General features: G+C 46.0%; 1 protein-coding gene across 1 annotated transcript in view; it reads right to left on the reverse strand.

Moving 5' to 3' along the window:
• SNRNP25 (small nuclear ribonucleoprotein U11/U12 subunit 25) overlaps positions 1–15,826 on the reverse strand; it is a 42,141-nt gene extending 26,315 nt beyond the window's left edge. Inside the window, exon 1 of the mRNA XM_068246823.1 lies at positions 15,699–15,826. The gene's annotated coding sequence lies outside the window, so the exon portion shown is untranslated. The remainder of the gene's footprint in view (positions 1–15,698) is intronic.
• Positions 15,827–15,930: the final 104 nt, after the last annotated feature.

Consider the following 15,930-nt stretch of genomic DNA (forward strand, 5'->3'; position numbering starts at 1 on the left):
GCTGTGGAGTTGGTACAAAAATCATCCGACTCCCGACTCCTCAGTTTATAAAAGCACCGACTCCAGGTAACCAAAAAAGCTCAGACTCCTCGACTCCAACTCTGCAGCCCTGGTGAAAATACAAATGTATTCATGCAGTATAAGATCTTTTTTGTACTGTTATAGGAAGAGCTAAAGCCTCATGCGGCGGCTGATCGGGGCCAACTCTGACAAAATCCTAGTGTGTGCGCATGGCCGTGAACACATTGGGCAAATTGGGGCGCCTGACCCCCCTGGCAGCCAGCTGCCCATCCCCACCGCCCCCCGCCGTCTAGTGACGGCAGGCAGCCCAGCGTCAGACCTGATATGGAGAAGTGACATCTCTTCCGCATATGCAGCGTGGTGTTCACGGAGTATCGTGCACCTGCTCTCACTGGTCGCTGGCTGAGTCTGAGGTCTGACTCTGGCTGCTGCTGTCACTAAGGTGAGGGGGGCTCCTGTCACTACCTAAACTGGGGGTCCCTGTATTGCCTAAACTGGGGGCTCCTGTCACTACATACACTGGGGGGCTCCTGTCACTACATACACTGGGGGTCCCGGTCACTACCTAAACTGAGGGTACCTGTCACTACCTAAACTGGGGGGCTCCTGTCACTATCTAAACTTGGGGGCACCTGTGTCAGAGGTGCTCGCAATCTAATTCCTACTATAGTCCTAGTCCAATGTCCCACCATTGCTACGTTCATGTAAATTTGGCTCCACCCATGACCACGCCCACACCTGGTTCCATGGCCACACCCATTTTTTGGCCGCAGTGGCACATACCCCCCTTTTTGCCCCCCCCCCAAACATTTTCTGTAGACGCCCATGTGTGTGTGTATGGTAGGCCTGGCACTCCCAAAGGCATCGCCGAAGAGATCTGGAGTGCCAGATGATCTCCGCCTAAAGCACTGTTCTTCTCCTCACCCCTCCTTCTCAACCATTTGCTACAGTTGTCCTGCCTCCCCACCCCATAGCAATAGAACACGTACCTAACTATTAGGCTTCTAACATATCTGTACTGCACTCAGCTTTGAACTGTTGCCTAAAGGATCAAGTCCCAATCTCTGCAGGCAACAGTAATAGGGCGTGTGTATGTACCTTAACAACAACATTATTGTTTTCTTTACTATCTTCTTTTCATATGGCGCTTTGACTTTGTGAATACAACTCCTTGTGGTACAGAAAGTGGAAAGGAGGCTGAGAGAATATCTGTTTAGGCCTGGAACCCACTAGGAGAGCTTTTCTGAGCACTTTGTGATTTGAAAAACTCTTGCTAATGTACTGCTCTGGGTGTGATCCCACTTGAGTGATGAATTTTATAAAAATCCCCTATAGCATTGCATTAGCTAGAGCTTTTTCAAATTACAAGCGCTTAAGAAAACCTGAACTGAAAATAAAAGTCAAAATAACCATACACAGGTCATACTTACTTCCAGATTAATCTACTCCTCAATCTCTTTCTCCTCTCCTGCGTCCCATTTGTCCATTGTGATCAATTCTCCGTCCTCCATTTTAAAAATGGCCATTACCCCATAACAGCTTCCAGGTCAGCACACTGTTAAACTGTAATATCATCCACTTAAGCCATAGGGAAACATGGACATTACCCTGCACATTCAGTTGTAACTGACAGCTGCTGATAAATAACTGACAGCAACTGGTATATTTCAGTTCTGACAAAATATTGTCAGAACTGGAAGGGATCACTGTAAGAAGAAAGTAGTGAGCTTCTGAGAGGAACTGACGGTGAGGTTAGTATGTAATATTAATTTGCAGCTACGTCGTGTTTATTTTAAAAATATTTAATCGCTTCAGGTTCCCTTTAGGCTGCTTTCACATTAAGACGTTACAGGCGCACGTTAGTGCAGCCTGTAACGCAGCCCACCGCACACTAATGAAAAATGGGCTGTTCACAGTGCCCATGTTGCGTTACATTGTAACGCAGCACGTCCGTTGAGAGTGCTGCATGCTGTGCATTATGCGCGGCCAAGCCGCGTTAGACTGTGCGCACATGCTCAGTAGTGTTGGAGGAGGAGGTCTTCCCTCCTCCTCGGCCAGGCACATGGCTAATTAATATTCACTGCACGGTGTGACGTGCAGTGTTTACTTCCTGGAGCGCCGCTCTGTGCGGTGATTGGCCGGCTGGACCACGTGATGTCGCATGCGTCCAAGAGTACGCATCACGCTGCACAACGCGTCTCACTCTGACGTCCACATCCAAGAGCACCAGGCGTTGAGTTAGGGGCACGTTATGCGACCATAACGTCCCCTAAAATGCAACGTCTTAGTGTGTAAGTAGCCTTAAAGGGAACCTGTACTGAGTAAAAATATTTAAAATAAACACGAGGTAACTTCATATGAACATTACATACAGTGGAGGAAATAATTATTTGACCCCTCACTGATTTTGTAAGTTTGTCCAATGACAAAGAAATGAAAAGTCTCAGAACAGTATCATTTCAATTGTAGGTTTATTTTAACCCTCCTGGCGGTTAATTTTTTTTGCCAAAATGGCAAAAATCCTTTTTTTTAAAATTTTTTTTTTTGTGTTTCATGTAAAGCTACCAGAGTGGTAGCTACATGAAACACCACTAGAGGGCGCATGTGTCCCTCTAGTGCGATCGTCGCCGGCATCAATAGCAAACAGGGGAACGCGTATATAACGCGCTCCCCTGTTTGGCTTCTCCTGTCGCCATGGCGACGATCGGAATGACGTCATGGACGTCAGCCGACGTCCTGACGTCAGACACCTCCGATCCAGCCCATAGCGCTGCCCGGAACTCATTGGTCCGGGCAGCGCAGGGCTCTGGCGGGGGGGGGGGGCCCTCTTGCGCCGCTGCATACGGGCGATCGCCGCAGAGCGGCGGCGATCAAGCTGTACGCGCGGCTAGCAAAGTGCTAGCTGCGCGTACAGCATTTTAAATGGAGCAAATCGCTCCATCAGGGGCTGAGATATCTTCCTGCGCGGCATAGCCCGAGCTCAGCTCGGGCTTACCGCCAGGAAGGTTAACAGTGGCAGATAGCACATCAAAAGGAAAATCGAAAAAATAACCTTAAATAAAAGATAGCAGCTGATTTGCATTTCATTGAGTGAAATAAGTTTTTGAACCCTCTAACAATAAAAGACTTAATACTTAGTGGAAAAACCCTTGTTTGCAAGCACAGAGGAAAAACGTTTCTTGTAATTGATGACCAAGTTTGCACACATTTTAGGAGGAATGTTGGTCCACTCCTCTTTGCAGATCATCTCTAAATCCCTAATGTTTCGAGGCTGTCTCTGTGCAACTCTGAGCTTGAGCTCCCTCCATAGGTTTTCTATTGGATTAAGGTCCGGAGACTGACTAGGCCACTTCATGACCTTAATGTGCTTCTTCTTGAGCCACTCCTTTGTTGCCTTTGCTGTATGTTTTGGGTCATTGTCGTGCTGGAACACCCATCCACAACCCATTTTCAGTTTCCTGGCAGAGGGAAGGAGGTTGTCGTTCAGGATTTCACGATACATGGCTCCGTCCATTTTCCCGTTAATGCGATTAAGTTGTCCTGTGCCCTTAGCAGAAAAACACTCCCAAAGCAAAATGTTTCCACCCCCATGCTTGACGGTGGGGACGGTGTTTTGGGGGTCATAGGCAGCATTTTTCTTCCTCCAAACTCAGCGAGTTGAGTTAATGCCAAAGAGCTCTATTTTGGTCTCATCAGACCACAGCACCTTCTCCCAGTCATTCACAGAATCATTCAGGTGTTCATTGGCAAACTTCAGACGGGCCTGCACATGTGCCTTCTTGAGCAGGGGGACCTTGCGAGCCCTGCAGGATTTTAATCCATTGCGGTGTAATGTGTTTCCAATGGTTTTCTTGGTGACTGTGGTCCCTGCTAATTTGAGGTCATTCACTAACTCCTCCCGTGTAGTTCTAGGATGCTTTGTCACCTTTCTCAGAACCATTGACACCCCACGAGGTGAGATCTTGCGTGGAGCCACAGAGCAAGGTCGATTGATGGTCATTTTGTGCTCCTTCCATTTTCGAACAATCGCACCAACAGTTGTCATCTTCTCTCCCAGCTTCTTGCTAATGGTTTTGTAGCCCATTCCAGCCTTGTGCAGGTCTACAATTTTGTCTCTGACATCCTTGGACAGCTCTTTGGTCTTTCCCATGTTGGAGAGTTTGGAGTCTGCTTGATTGATTGATTCTGTGGACAGGTGTCTTTTATACAGGTGACTAGTTAACCACTTGCCGACCGCCTACTTCATATTGGCGGCGGCAAAGTGGCAGCCCCAGGACCACGTAACGCAGATTGGCGTCAGGTCCTGAAGCACTCTCTGGCCGGGGATCGCGCGCTGGGATGCGCGCGCATCCGCCGGCAATAGGCTCCGCCCACCCGCGACGTCAACCCGCCGGCCAATCGGAAGCGCCGGCGGGTTGTTAACCCGACGATCGCCGGATAGGAAGCGTATAATACGCTTTGTAATGTTTACAAAGTGTATTATACAGGCTGCCTCCTGCCCTGGTGGTCCCAGTGTCCGAGGGACCACCAGGGCAGGCTGCAGCCACCCTAGTCTGCACCCAAACACACTGATCTGCCCCCCCCTGCCCCCTGATCGCCCACAGTACCCCTCAGACCCCCCCCTGCCCACCCCCCAGACCACCGTTTGCACACAATCACCCCCCTAATCACCCATCAATCACTCCCTGTCACTATCTGTCAACGCTATTTTTTTTTTTGTCCCTAAACTGCCCCCTGCTCCCTCCTGATCACCCCCCCACCTCTCAGATTCTCCCCAGACCCTCCCCCCCCTGTGTACTGTATGCATCTATCCCCCCTGATCATCTGTCAATCACCTGTCAATCACCTGTCAATCACCCGTCAATCACCCCCTGTCACTGCCACCCATCAATCAGCCCCTAACCTGCCCCTTGCGGGCAATCTGATCACCCACCCACACCAATAGATCGCCCGCAGATCCGACATCAGATCACCTCCCAAATCCATTGTTTACATCTATTCCCTCCTCTAAACACCCACTAATTACCCATCAATCACCCATCAATCACCCCCTATCACCACCTGTCACTTTTACCCATCAGATTAGACCCTTGCGGGCACCCAATCACCCGCCCACACGCTCAGATTGCCCTCAAACCCCCCCTTATCGATTCGCCAGTGCATTATTTACATCCGTTCTTCCCTGTAATAACCCACTGATCACCTGTCAATCACCCCCTGTCACTGCCACCCATCAATCACCCCCTGTCACTGCCACCCATCAATCAGCCCCTAACCTGCCCCTTGCGGGCAATCTGATCACCCACCCACACCAATAGATCGCCCGCAGATCCGACATCAGATCACCTCCCAAATCCATTGTTTACATCTATTCTCTCCTCTAAACACCCACTAATTACCCATCAATCACCCCCTATCACCACCTGTCACTGTTACCCATCAGATTAGACCCTTGCGGGCACCCAATCACCCGCCCACACGCTCAGATTGCCCTCAAACCCCCCCTTATCGATTCGCCAGTGCATTATTTACATCCGTTCTTCCCTGTAATAACCCACTGATCACCCATCAATCACCCCCTGTCATTGCCACCCATCAATCACCCCCTGTCACTGCCACCCATCAATCAGCCCCTAACCTGCCCCTTGCGGGCAATCTGATCACCCACCCACACCAATAGATCGCCCGCAGATCCGACATCAGATCACCTCCCAAGTGCAGTGTTTACGTCTCTTCTCTCCTCTAAACACCCACTAATTACCCATCAATCACCCCCTATCACCACCTGTCACTGTTACCCATCAGATTAGACCCTAATCTGCCCCTTGCGGGCACCCAATCACCCGCCCACACCTCAGAACGCCCTCAGACCCCAGCCCTGATCACCTCGCTAGTGCATTGCTTGCATCTATTTCCCCCCTCTAATCACACCTTGAGACACCCATAAATCACCTCCTGTCACCCCCTAGCACACCTACCCATCAGATCAGGCCCTAATTTGCCCCGTGTGGGCTCCTGATCACTCGGCCAAACCCTCAGATCCCCCTCAGACCCCCTTCCGATCACCTCCCCAGTGCATTGATTGCATCTATTTTCCCCTCTAACCGCCCCCTGAGACACCCATCAATCACCTCCTGTCACCCCCCCTAGCACTCCTATCCATCAGATCAGGCCCAATACATCCTGTCATCTAAGAGGCCACCCTGCTTATGACCGTTTCCACAAAATTTGCCCCCTCATAGACCACCTGTCATCAAAATTTGCAGATGCTTATACCCCTGAACAGTCATTTTGAGAAATTTGGTTCCCAGACTACTCACAGTTTTGGGCCCGTAAAATGCCAGGGCAGTATAGGAACCCCACAAGTGACCCCATTGTAGAAAGAAGACACCCCAAGGTATTCTGTTAGGTGTATGATGAGTTCATAGAAGATTTTATTTTTTGTCAAAAGTTAGCGGAAATTGGATTTTTATTGTTTTTTTCACAAAGTGTCATTTTTCACTAACTTGCAAAAAAGTGTCACACATGTAGTATCGCCATACTCAGGAGAAGTAGTATAATGTGTTTTGTGGTGTATTTTTACACATACCCATGCTGGGTGGGAGAAATCTCTCTGTAAATGGACAATTGTGTGTAAAAAAAAAAATCAAAAATGTGTCATTTACAGAGATATTTCTCCCACCCAGCATGGTTATATGTAAAAATACACCACAAAACACATTATACTACTTCTTCTGAGTACGGCGATACCACATATGTGACACTTTTTTGCAGCCTAACTGTGCTAAGGGGCCCAAAGTCCAATGAGTACCTTTAGGATTTCACAGGTCATTTTGAGACATTTGGGTTCAAGACTACTCCTCACGGTTTAGGGCCCCTAAAATGCCAGGGCAGTATTGGAACCCCACAAATGACCCCATTCTAGAAAGATGACACCCCAAGGTATTCTGTTAGGTGTATGATGAGTTCATAGAAGATTTTATTTTTTGTCAAAAGTTAGCGGAAATTGGATTTTTATAGTTTTTTTCACAAAGTGTCATTTTTCACTAACTTGTGACAAAAAATAAAATCTTCTATGAACTCACCATACCCCTAACGGAATACCTTGGGGTGTCTTCTTTCTAAAATGGGGTCACTTGTGGGGTTCCTATACTGCCCTGGCATTTTAGGGGCCCTAAACCGTGAGGAGTAGTCTAGAATCCAAATGCCTCAAAATGACCTGTGAATAGGACGTTAGGCCCCTTAGCGCACCTAGGTTTCAAAAAAGTGTCACACATGTGGTATCGCCGTACTCAGAAGAAGTAGTATAATGTGTTTTGGGGTGTATTTTTATACATACCCATGCTGGGTGGGAGAAATCTCTCTGTAAATGGACAATTGTGTGTAAAAAAAATCAAATAATTGTCATTTACAGAGATATTTCTCCCACCTAGCATCTGTATGTGTAAAAATACACCCCAAAACACATTATACTACTTCTCCTGAGTACGGCGGTACCACATGTGTGGCACTTTTTTGCACCCTAAGTGCGCTAAGGGGCCCAAAGTCCAATGAGTACCTTTAGGATTTCACAGGTCATTTTGCGACATTTGGTTTCAAGACTACTCCTCACGGTTTAGGGCCCCTAAAATGCCAGGGCAGTAGAGGAACCCCACAAATGACCCCATTTTAGAAAGAAGACACCCCAAGGTATTCCGTTAGGAGTATGGTGAGTTCATAGAAGATTTTATTTTTGTCACAAGTTAGCGGAAAATGACACTTTGTGAAAAAAAAAACAATTAAAATCAATTTCCGCTAACTTGTGACAAAAAAAAAAAATCTTCTATGAACTCACCATACTCCTAATGGAATACCTTGGGGTGTCTTCTTTCTAAAATGGGGTAATTTGTGGGATTCCTATACTGTCCTGGCATTTTAGGGGCCCTAAACCGTGAGGAGCAGTCTTGAAACAAAATTTCTCAAAATGACCTGTGAAATCCTAAAGGTACTCATTGGACTTTGGGCCCCTTAGCGCAGTTAGGGCTTGTTTCCACTGTTGCGACGCGATTTCGGCCGCATTCCGACGCTTGTAAAAACGCATGCGGATGCGTTTCCACATGCGTTTTTACCCGCGATTTCGCCTGCGATTTCGCATGGCAGGGTGCCATGCGAAATTAACCATGACACTGCCAGGGCTAAATAAAATTGAAAAAGGTGCGAAATCGCACGCGAAATCGCGGGTAAAAACGCATGTAACAAACGCATGCGTTTTTACTATTAAATACATTAGCGGCGATTCGCACGGATTCCCGACGCAGGCGAAATCGTTGGCTCTTTTGTGCGTTTTTTTCACGCTGAAAAAAACGCACCTTAACAACGCTACAGTGGAAACAGGCCCATCCACTTGTATTACATGTGCGGATCTGCATGCGTTGGACGCATGCAGATTCGCGATAGTGGAAACGAGCCCTTAGGGTGCAAAAAAGTGCCACACATGTGGTATCGCCGTACTCAGGAGAAGTAGTATAATGTGTTTTGGGGTGTATTTTTCCACATACCCATGCTGAGTGGGAGAAATATCTCTATAAATTGACAATTGTGTGTAAAAAAAATAAAAAAATTGTCATTTACGGAGATATTTCTCCCACCCAGCATGGGTATGTGTAAAAATACACCCCAAAACACATTATACTACTTCTCCTGAGTACGGCAATACCACATGTGTGGCACTTTTTTGCAGCCTAACTGCGCTAAGGGGCCCAAAGTCCAATGAGCATCTTTAGGCTTTACAGGGGTGCTTACAATTAGGCACCCCCCAAAATGCCAGGACAGTGAACACACCCCACAAATGACCCCATTTTGGAAAGTAGACACTTCAAGGTATTCAGAGAGGAGCATAGTGAGTCCGTGGCAGATTTCATTTTTTTTTGTCGCAAGTTAGAAGAAATGGAAACTTTTTTTTTTTTTTTTTTTCTGTCACAAAGTGTCATTTTCCGCTAACTTGTGACAAAAAATAAAATCTTCAATGAACTCACCATGCCTCTCACTGAATACTTTGGGATGTCTTCTTTCCAAAATGGGGTCATTTGGGGGGTATTTGTACTATCCTGGAATTTTAGCCCCTCATGAAACCTGACAGGTGCGCAGAAAAGTCAGAGATGCTTGAAAATGGGAAAATTCACTTTTTGCACCATAGTTTGTAAACGCTATAACTTTTACCCAATCCAATAAATATACACTGAATGGTTTTTTTTTTATCAAAGACATGTAGCAGAATAACTTTCGCGCTCAAATGTATAGGAAATTTTACTTTATTTGAAAAATGTCAGCACAGAAAGTTAAAAAAGTCATTTTTTTGACAAAATTCATGTCTTTTTTGATGAATATAATAAAAAGTAAAACTCGCAGCAGCAATCAAATAGCACCAAAAGAAAGCTGTATTAGTGACAAGAAAAGGAGGTAAAATTCATTTAGGTGGTAGGTTGTATGACTGAGCAATAAACCGTGAAAGCTGCAGTGGTCCGAATGGAAAAAAAGGCTCTGGTCCTTAAGGGGTTTTATGACTGCAGTCCTTAAGTGGTTAAGACAGGTGTCCTTAATGAGGGTGCTATCAATTCAAAAGATCCATTGCAGTAGACAATCTGCACGTATATGGGTATGGGACAATAGGTCATAGTCTCCAACCCAATAACCAAATACTAGTCTGTACCACTGCCATGAACACAACCAGTTAGTAATAACTAAATTAAATGAATTAAAAGATATGGTCTCACGTGTAATCATACAAATAAATGTTTTTATTATATAAAAAATGTAGGAGATGTTAAAAAATGAGAACAGTTAAAAACTAGAGAAGGATTGTTGCGGAGTCATAACAGCAATATACATGGCCGGCCAATTGATAAACACACACCACTCACTCCATGCACACCATAACTCGCCTCATACAACCTAGTAGAGCTCAGCGCTGAGATAAACTTCACTAAATAGTGCTAATTCAGAATCCAGTGATCACTGATACATCTTCAATGTTAGTGGATCATAAGCAAATAAAGATCATCCAAGCGAAAAGTTCATTTAGCAGGAAGCAGCTTTTTGCAGGTTAGAGCATAAGCGTATATCATGCATAGCAAGGTACAATGGCATAGATCTCACCAGTCCAGCTTTCAACTTCCGCAGCGCTTTTTGCAGGTTATGAAGGTTGAGGGGATATGTAGGTTGTGGTCTTTGGGGGGCCCCCTCTCTCTCTCTAAGACAAGGACGCCGTGTGTAGAAGGCAGTCAGCGGGATGCAGCGTGGGAACGTAGCCGGCCGGCGTCCCAGCCCAGCTCCAATACTGTCACCACGATCCTCCAATGAGAGCGCCCGTTCTCCTGCCTAAAGGGCTCCTGGGTAGGGTAGTTCCCCATGAGGAGTGATATGAACGGCCAGACGTTGCGTATGGCTCCGCCCACCGACGCGTTTCACGCCGTGGGCGTTTCTTCAGGGTGTAGTTTCCTCCCCCCCTGTGCATTAGCTTTTAATCCATAAGGACCTCCTCCTCTGTCATCTCAACTCCTCCACTATTGGTCAATTTTCGCTGTGGCTACCGAGAAAGCAGCGCCCAGCATAGATAAATGTAACTTTCAATTCAGTACAAGATGAGAGACGAGCTCTTGATACAAATGGGAACCAGAAGTATTGCAGTGACGATCAAATCACTTAAAGTTATCAATTTCAATATTATTTCAAACTTATTTCAGACGTAGTTTTCACTCCAACAATCAGTCTCCAGTGTCATTGATATTCATATAATATTTGATGAAATACAAGTCTCATACTTTATTTATAAAGATATCATTATTCCTTAGTCATATTTTCAAAGATTCCAAGAGTCCTCCACTTCCATATCAAAATTCATGGAGGGCATTTCTACAGTGAGATTCTGACTGTTTCTCAGCCGCACAATTATCACACATCACTCATTTAAAGGGACATCACCAAAAAGGTCTATTTTCAAAGATAGGGCAAGAGGGGGAGACAGTCCAGTGATGGACTCTTTTAGTCCTCAACCACAAGCGCACATCTCACGCTCTCCATCATATGTACGCATTTAGACGCAAAAATGCTCTCAGATCTAACTCTCTATTGAGGCCATGTGGATACAGGGTATTCAACCTATATATCCACATGGCCTCCTTACAATAAAGAACGTCATCAAAATCCCCCCTCCTGCCTGATATATTCAACCTGTATATGCCCTTCACTTTGGTCCCAGTTAACTCACTATTGTGAAATTCAGCATAATGTGCAGCCAAAAAAACTTTTTTCCTCATTGTTATCCTCAATCAAGCGTAAATGTTCAAGAACTCTGTCTTTTAGCATTCTTTTAGTTTTCCCTATATATTTTAGTCCACAAGGACATTCAATCATATATATGACCCTCTCAGTTTGGCAATTTATGTGCGATCTAATTTCATACACATTTTGGCCAGCACTATCATAAAAGTTTTTGTTATCTCTACGATCTATGAATGGGCATAACTTACACCCAGAGCATCTAAAAGTCCCGTTAGGTATATGTTTGTCCAACCAGGTTGGTGTGTCTCTCCTATATTCACTTTTTACCAACCTGTCGCGGAGATTAGGTGCACGTTTGGCTGTCATGAGGGGTCTAGGCCCCACTATATTTAGGATATCGGGGGAAGCAGTCAGGATATTCCAGTTTTTTGTCAACACTTCCTTTAAGGGTTCCCAATGGGACCCAAAAGTGCTGATCAAGCGCAAAAAATTGTCATCTTCCTTTTTGGTAGTCTCTCGACCACCTAACAGGTCAATTCTGTCCACATTCCATGCCCTGCGCAGAGCCCTGCGCAGGGTACGATGCGGATATCCTCTCTGTCTGAAGCGATCATACATTGATCTAGCTTCCTCACGAAAAATTTCGTCATTGGAGCAATTACGTCGTAAACGGATGAACTGTCCGTACGGTACTCCCCTAATCAAAGGGGAGGGATGATGACTGGATGCATGAAGCAGGCTATTGCCTGCTGTCGGTTTACGAAAGGTGGAGGTGGACAGTCTATCCCCCTCAATTCTCAAATGTAAATCCAAAAAACTTAATATTTGTTTACTCATTGTATACGTTAATTTGATGTTTTTATCATTTTGATTCATTCTTAACATGAACTTCTCAAGTTCTTCCTCATTGCCAGTCCAGACCAGGAGCACGTCATCAATGTAACGAAGCCAAAGGGCGGCGTGTGCCCGAAAGCCGGGATCACCATATACATCCTTGTGTTCCCAGAAGCCTAAATGGAGGCACGCATATGCTGGTGCTGGAGCTCGTCTCTCATCTTGTACTGAATTGAAAGTTACATTTATCTATGCTGGGCGCTGCTTTCTCGGTAGCCACAGCGAAAATTGACCAATAGTGGAGGAGTTGAGATGACAGAGGAGGAGGTCCTTATGGATTAAAAGCTAATGCACAGGGGGGGAGGAAACTACACCCTGAAGAAACGTCCACGGCGTGAAACGCGTCGGTGGGCGGAGCCATACGCAACGTCTGGCCATTCATATCACTCCTCATGGGGAACTACCCTACCCAGGAGCCCTTTAGGCAGGAGAACGGGCGCTCTTATTGGAGGATCGTGGTGACAGTATTGGAGCTGGGCTGGGACGCCGGCCGGCTACGTTCCCACGCTGCATCCCGCTGACTGCCTTCTACACACGGCGTCCTGGTCTTAGAGAGAGAGAGGGGGCCCCCCAAAGACCACAACCTACATATCCCCTCAACCTTCATAACCTGCAAAAAGCGCTGCGGAAGTTGAAAGCTGGACTGGTGAGATCTATGCCATTGTACCTTGCTATGCATGATATACGCTTATGCTCTAACCTGCAAAAAGCTGCTTCCTGCTAAATGAACTTTTCGCTTGGATGATCTTTATTTGCTTATGATCCACTAACATTGAAGATGTATCAGTGATCACTGGATTCTGAATTAGCACTATTTAGTAAAGTTTATCTCAGCGCTGAGCTCTACTAGGTTGTATGAGGGGAGTTATGGTGTGCATGGAGTGAGTGGTGTGTGTTTATCAATTGGCCGGCCATGTATATTGCTGTTATGACTCCGCAACAATCCTTCTCTAGTTTTTAACTGTTCTCATTTACATCTCCTACATTTTTGATATAATAAAAACATTTATATGTATGATTACACGTGAGACCATATCTTTTGAGTCATTTAATTTAGTCCTTAATGAGGGTGACTAATTGAGTAGAAGTGTCTAACCACTCTGTGGGAGCCAGAACTCTTAATGGTTGGTAGGGGTTCAAAAACTTATTTCACTCAATGAAATGCAAATCAGTTGCTATCTTTTATTTAAGGTAATTTTTTCTATTTTCCTTTTGATGTGCTATCTGCCACTGTTAAAATAAACCTACCATTGAAATGATACTGTTCTTAGACTTTTCATTTCTTTGTCATTGGACAAACTTACAAAATCAGTGAGGGGTCAAATAATTATTTCCTCCACTGTAGTTACCTTGCCATCAGTAACTCTTAAGGTGGCCATACACTGGCCCGATTCCCGGCCGTTTCGACAGCAGATTCGATCCTGGGATCGAATCTGCTGCCAATCGTTTGCGGTAAACGCCGCCGACGATCCGATTTCCTCCCGAAATCGGATCGGTCCGTCGATCGCGCCGTGCGGGAAATTACCCTCGATCGCTGGTTAAGTGCGCGTCGCTAGCGGCGGCCGATCCGATGAAAAATACATTACCTGATGCGGGCTCCCGGGCGTCTTCTCTGCATCTTCTCAGCGCTGCACCCACTCCATCCCGGCGCTTCCTGGGTCACTGCAGTGACCCAGGAAGTTCAAATAGAGGGCGCTCTATTTGAACTTCCTGGTCACGGAGTGACACAGGAAGCGCCGGGATGGAGCGGGTGCAGCGCTGAGAAGATGCAGAGAAGACGCCTGGGAGCCCGCATCAGGTAATGTATGGGGGGGGGGGGGGGGGGGGGGACAGGCGGCAGGAGCAGCTGAACAGATTGTGATCGGTTTCAGGCTGAAATCGATTCACAATCTGTTTGCAGTAAAGGCAGCCATACGATCCCTCTCTGATCAGATTCGATCAGATAGGGATCTGTCAGCTGGTCGATCTGATGGCACATCGACCAGTGTATGGCTGCCTTTAGAAGCTCACCATTTTCTTCTGACAACGATCCCTTCCAGTTCTGACAACATTTTGTCAGAACTGAAGTATATCAGTTGCTGTCAGTTATTTATCAGTTGCTGTCAGTTACAGCTGAGAGGACGACTGATGTGCCAAGTAATAACTATGTTTGCTTATGGCTCAAGTGGGCAATGTTACAGTTTAACAGTGTGCTGACCAGAAAGCTGTTATGGGGTAACGGCCATTTTCAAAATGGAGGACAGAGAATTTCCTTGTTCACAGTGGACAAACAGGACGTGGGAAAGGAGAAAGAGATTGAGGAGTAGACTACACTCGGAGCAGTGCTTTTCAGCGCTGCTAGATTTGGGCGCAGCCGGCGCCTCCATAGACTACAATAGGAATCATTCCTATTGCAACGCTCAGTGAGTAACGTCGGCTCTGTCAGAGGACGGAGCAGAGGTTGCTTAAAAACATGATAATTCGGCCTCCAGCAATCACTGGAAGCCGAATTATTTCATTCCCCCACTATCCATGGCGGCCTGGAGGGGGAATAGTAATTAAATCGGCCCGGGCTTGTGCAGAAGCAGGATCAGCCATATACCGCTGTATCCTGCGCCCAAGTCTACCGGCGCGCCGATTTCAAATGTACTCACTACACTGGAGGTAAGTATGACTTGTGTAGGTTTATTTTGACTTTGAATTTCCAGTACAGGTTTTCTTTAACAGGTGTGACTCCTGCCTGGCCCTTTTAATTCTTTTTGTACAGATACAATGGGCTCTATTCTCAAAGACTTCCCGCATGCGGTAAAGTACAGGCGGGAAGTTTGTGACCAAAACACCGTCAAGTTGACATTCTCAAAATGTTCCGCATGTTTTTTCCGCATGCGGAAAACATTAGTGAATGTGGAAAAAATGCGGAGTTTACTGCTGGCGGTAATATTTTGCGGTGATTTTGCCTCTTTGAGAATAGAGCCCAATACGTTGGAATCCAGATAACATCACCATGAGGAAAACCTGAAAATAAATCGCAAAACTGTACAGTGCTTCATACCTCCCAACTTTTTGAGATGAGAAAGAGGGCCACTTACGCCACGCCCTTGCCACACCCCTAGTCATGCATACTATAAAGATTTCATAAGAAAAACGTGGTTTAATAATTCAAACCACACTGGTCATTTCTATCCTGGCTCATTTGCCTTAATAGTAACATTTTAAAATTAGTAATATATCAATTCAAATGATGGAAATAAACTTTAGAGTCAAACACGTTTTAAGCAGAGAAATCTATATATTTACATAGAAAGAGAGTCAAATGAGGAGGCAAGAGGGACAGGGCTCCCAAAGAGGGACTGCCCCTCCAAAAGAGGGACTGCCCCTCCAAAAGAGGGATAGTTGGGAACTATGGTGCTTGTATGTTCCTTAATGCCCACTGCTAAATCATCCTGGAGGCTCTGGTTCTTTATAGCTCACATAGACCCCCCATTATTAGCGTGGCACAACAGCAGCCTGCATACTGCAACCATCACTTCCGTGGATCTTCTTACCTTTCTCGGGTTACACAAGGCTGCTGTGTAATATCAATTCTAACGAAAACACAAACAACGTGACAACCACAACAGGACAGTTTACTATGTTGCACCACCGGAAGCTGCAGCCATCTACTGGCGGAATTCCCTCTTGATGATGGCGGAAGTGCGACGTTTAGCTTGAGGAAACTAGAGATGGGAAGTTCGGATCTTTTCAATGATCCGGATGATTCGAATCGGATCATTGAAG

This window comes from Hyperolius riggenbachi, chromosome 7 (genome assembly GCF_040937935.1).
Source record: "Hyperolius riggenbachi isolate aHypRig1 chromosome 7, aHypRig1.pri, whole genome shotgun sequence".
NCBI classification, from domain to species: Eukaryota; Metazoa; Chordata; class Amphibia; order Anura; family Hyperoliidae; genus Hyperolius; species Hyperolius riggenbachi.